Source organism: Aegilops tauschii, chromosome 3 (genome assembly GCF_002575655.3).
Source record: "Aegilops tauschii subsp. strangulata cultivar AL8/78 chromosome 3, Aet v6.0, whole genome shotgun sequence".
Lineage (NCBI taxonomy): Eukaryota > Viridiplantae > Streptophyta > Magnoliopsida > Poales > Poaceae > Aegilops > Aegilops tauschii.
This window is the reverse complement of record NC_053037.3, coordinates 19083161-19088128: the sequence shown is the minus strand read 5'-3', so window position 1 is coordinate 19088128 and position 4968 is coordinate 19083161. Positions and strand designations below refer to the sequence as shown.

Below are 4968 nucleotides of genomic sequence, written 5' to 3'. Positions count from 1 at the left end.
CTTGACCAATGCATTACAAAAGGCAAGACCCTCTAAACACCATTACGGCACAGGAATTCCACTTAGCATAAGTGCATGAAAAGCTAAGTAGACTACAAAAGCACTTGCCAAAAGAAAGCCACCAAACATGTCATTCAGATTGATGGATCAGCAGCTGTGCGATTGTTGCCGTCGTACTTGTGCGCGAAATAATCAAGGACCCAAGCATTAAAAGTCTGGACGCTTGCACAGTTCAGGAAACCACGGAAAATTTCTTGTTCTGGCTTAGCAAGATAGGCTGCTAACTCAATCTTCTCATTTGCTGGGATAGTTAGCGACTCAATGTGTTTCCAAAGATTGGCATTGGGGTCTGTAACTGCTATTGGCTGAATAGGGGCAGCAGATTTCACAGTTTCAGCAAGACTCACAATGCTCGCTGCCACATCATCATCTAACACGCTGGCTCGACGCGCCTTGACCTTTGGTTTCTTCTTATGTGGTGCTTTAACAAGCTTGCGCTTCAGATTTGAGTAGTGCCTTCTGCTGGACTGTTGGGCGCAATCATGTCGGAATCACTAAGACCTTGTTCGGCAGTGGATGTGTGGTTGCTCGTTTCACTACTACCATCAGATTCCACATTCTCAATTGCATCATTCACATCAATAGCTAGTGAGCCATCCGCATGAGACGAGTCACTAAACAGTTCTTCCAGGAGATGATAAAACTTGATGGAGTGAGTAAGGTAGTTAAATTTTATTTTCTGCAACATAAACCAAAGCATGTCAATGCAATAAATTGTTTGAGTAGTTAATCTATGTAAGTGAATATTTTGACAGTGGTAAATGCAAAAAAGGAATATCTATTAACACTAGCATGCCATTTTCAAAATAAAAACTAGATAATCAGTTTAGCAAAAACAAGAATGATCGCATAGAGAACTATAAATCATGCAAATAGAAAGGTGAGTTCGAGCGAACTTACACCAAGCTTGCTTGGTGATTTCTCTGACTTGTCAATGTTAAATTTGTTAAGTACTTTATCGAAACCATATCCGCTCCTCCCCTTTGCTAGCTTTATCCACTTCCATTTCTCCTTGAATGACCTAAAGTGTCGATCAACTTGTTTTGCTGTAGCTGTAATTCCAAACTTGTCATTCAAATCATTAGCACATTGTAGATGGTGTTGTGCCTTCCACTTGAAGGTTGGTGGCTTGTCCCTTTGCTTCTCGATATACCACTCAAGCATATACTTGGTACAATCATCACTCCATGACATGTAATTATCACGAGAGCGAGCAACCTCAGTCTTCGCACCTTCTTTTTGCTCACCCATTCTATAAATGAAGGTCAGAAGTCAATATGCTATTATGTCAGCGAATATTCAAGGGTTTCAGCACAAACAAACAATCCATACATTACCCAACAGTACATTCCAAAATAAAAGTACAGTTCCACAATACACGGAAAAGAAAATTACAGAGCTAGATTAGCACAAAATGTCTAAACATGGAACTGCTAAATAAGGGAAATGTACTACAGGAAAGTACTTTCAAATGGTACTAGCACTACTCCCGCTCTCTGAAGCATCCTTGTTCGCCAATCTCTCTATCATTCCACATCTGTTGGGCAATCAAATCACGCTTGGCTGCCCACTCGCGTACATCACTCTCTCGGTCGGAGACACGATTGCTACTCCTTGGCAGGTGGTGGTACCAAGTTGGTTCATCATCTACAAACTCATCGGGTCCATTGTCTAAAATCCAGTTGTGAATGACGCAACAAGCAATAACCACCTTGGGTTGTGATTTCAAGGGTACGAAAGGTCTATTACTAAGAATCTTGAAACGATTCTTAATAGCTGCAAAGGCTCGCTCGACCGTTGTCCTTAGTGAGGAATGACGGTGGTTGAACAGCTCTTTTGGACAGGTTGGATGATTCGGACCATGGAACTCCTGTAGATGATAGCGAACACCTCGATAGGGTGGCAATATGTCCGGCCTGGTGGCATACCCAGCATCAGCCAAATAAAATTTTCCTACATACATAGTTGAATACCACCTTAAGTTAATTTTCTATGTTTAAACTAAACAACATTTTTTTAAAATGTGCAATTACCTTCTGGAATTTTGAGACCATTTGGAAGAGATAGGGCATCATGCAATACAGCAGAATCATGAGCAGATCCCTCCCACCCTACTAGAACATACGTGAATCTAAGATCGAAATCCACGGCAGCTAGGACATTTTGTGTGGGATATGGCTTGCGGCCCCTAAACCTGTCCACATATTTTGAAGGCACACGTGCCCTAATATGGGTGCCATCTACTGCCCCTATACATCCCTAGAAAAAAAATTAAACTTGTGTGAATTAGAATGAACTTAGTTTGGAAATTAACTAGTATAACACACTGGTAGAGTTACCTCAAAGTAGGGATAAAATCTGTTTGGGTTGGTAGTGATCTTAGCATGTGTATCTGTAGACCGAGTGCAGATTATTTCACGGGCTAACTTCACAAGGGCACGTAGGACGATGTTAAAATACCTACTCACTGTCTCTTCGGATCGCCACAATGCAAATTCTACAGAGGAATGGGTGTGATATTGCCCAACAATTTTCAGAAACATAGCTACCTGCTCCTCATTCCTCTGTAGAATTGTTTCGACATGTTTCTAAAACTAGAACTAAAAGCAAAGGAAAAAAGGAAATGAACAAACATTCAGGAATAGTTGACCAGTCCTTGGATTGAATATAAAGATTGCACTCTTTCGCAAAAAAGAAGAAAGGAATAAAGATTGCACCATTGATTTGTCACGATAGACATTTGCGTCATCCACAAACCATATGATTTGCTCAGCCTTCTCACTCATTTTTCCTGGCTCTGCCAGTGGCAACAGTGGGCTAACCTCAGGATTGGTGCTCTTCTTTCCCAATGCATTCTCCAATGCAGCCCAAAAGGTTTGCACAAGAACTCTTTGCACAGAAAGGGCAATCGACATTGCAAAGGGAACAGGCTTCTCCGCTTCACTTGGAGCTGGCAGGGGCTTTGGACAGTTTAAATTGAACTGCCAAAACGTCTTACTTTTAGAAACAGAGGCAGTAGGATTCTTGCTCCCCTACTACTAGTAAATGTGAGCTAACTAGGAGAATTAACAAGTCACAGATATGAGGCCTTCACAGCACCCACAGCAACACTTCACAGCCAAAGCAATCAGACAGAACAAAGAGCAAAACGCATACAATTCATTACTCGAAGGTTGAGACGAGGAGAACACCATAACAGATTAACAACACGGCTGAATATAGATCTCTGATAACAACAGATAAGAGTGGCGATAGAGTGCTCTTACATCCCACATGCAACCACCGAAATTAGATCCCCACAGTGGCTACTAGATAGGTAGACACAAGCCAGGAATTATAGAGTACACCGGCTAGTTAAACATACAGGATATAGTACTGGTAGATAGCAGAACATATGGGGTGCAGGATATAGCACTAGTAGATAGTAGAACTTGCGGGCACAGTAGTAGATAGTAGAACATGCGGTGCAGGATAGATATTCCAGTCATTCACCATTGAGCCATCTCCCTTCAACGAAGCCGATGGACCCCAAGCAAAAAGGTGAGTGCTCCAAGACTGAAGCCAGCACCACAGGCCAAGGCCTCGTTCCTGCGCCTCTTCCTGTGTTTCTCTACAATCTTCTCCAGTGCCCGGCTTCCAAAGAGGAAGGAGAATGAATGTTAGGACGTGTTGCGCAATGAAGGAATCAATCAGACGACAATCTTGCATGTTTTTAGTGGCTTACCGAAACTCTGGGCCGAAGGGGTCGAGGTCGGCATCAGCCGGTGCCTACATGCAGTAGAGTTTGAATCGTTAAAACTGGGGCCGCTGAATGCGAAATGACATGGATAATTTCAACTAAAACACACACACATATATATATGTATTGCGTCTGTCTAGGGCAACAGAGAGATTCTGGACTGGATGGCGCATGATGATTTCCAAAAACAAGTAGTGAATCCTGTTTGGATGAGTGGTGTTCATTGGTAAAATTTGGTATTTTCAGTTCAAAACACCAAGCTAAATATACAAGGTTTAACACAAACTTAAAGTTTGGCAGCAACTATCATCAGTCTGTCCGAAATCTCAAAATCATCAGGATTCTAGAAGAACATTCAGAAATTCCAGCAATTGAAACTACATTGCTAATTTAATCAAAATAGCTAAGAACATCTGGCTGGTGTCTCCTGGTAACAGAAAGATGATTCCGATTGCTAATATCATCAGAATTTATTTAACCCAACAACCTAAGCAGCAGGGCCTATCGTGCCTCCATCACTACTCCAAGAACATGCAACAAACTCCCGTCGGAGGGGAGGGGAGGGGAGGGAGACGGATGGATCCGACTAATCGTGCAACGCAACATGTCTTTATCAATCGATTCGATTGTATCAATCAAAGACTCAGAAGGGGGCGAGAAAATCGAGATGGGGAACGAACCGGAGCACGAGAAGAGACGCGAACCCGCTGGACAGCGGCGGGGATCTTCTGCATCAGCTTCGCGGCCATGGTGCGCAGCGCCGTAGCCATACCTCCACCAACCCAAGCAGATCTGGACGACGGCGGCTAGGGTTTCCTTCTCTCGATCTCCAACACGGCAGCGATGGTGCCGGATCCTACCCCTTTTAACCCACCCAGCCGCCAAGTGGGCCGACCGCCTATCTGACTCGGGCTCGGGCTTCCCGTCGCTTCGGTGCATGTCCAGATTGCTGGCTCCCCATAACAAAAATATATGTTCTAAAAAAAATATAGTACTACTGTAAAAAGAAAAGGAATTACCTTTTTTCTTTTCGTTTTAATTTTTTAAATAAATTCAAAATATGTTCGTCAATCTTGGAAGAATGTTCATGAATTTGGAAAAAGTTTTCAAATTCAAAAAAAAATCATGGATATGACAAAAAGTTTGTGAATTCAAATCGATGTTCACAT

General features: G+C 42.7%; 1 long non-coding RNA gene across 1 annotated transcript; it reads right to left on the bottom strand.

Annotated features, from left to right (window-relative positions):
* Positions 1-3253: 3253 nt before the first annotated feature.
* Positions 3254-4720, bottom strand: LOC141042230 (uncharacterized). Its single transcript, XR_012204078.1, has 3 exons — positions 4480-4720; positions 3785-3828; positions 3254-3693 (listed from the first exon to the last, which is right to left on the bottom strand). It is a non-coding gene; the product is annotated as an uncharacterized lncRNA (long non-coding RNA).
* Between the last annotated feature and the right edge of the window lie 248 nt (positions 4721-4968).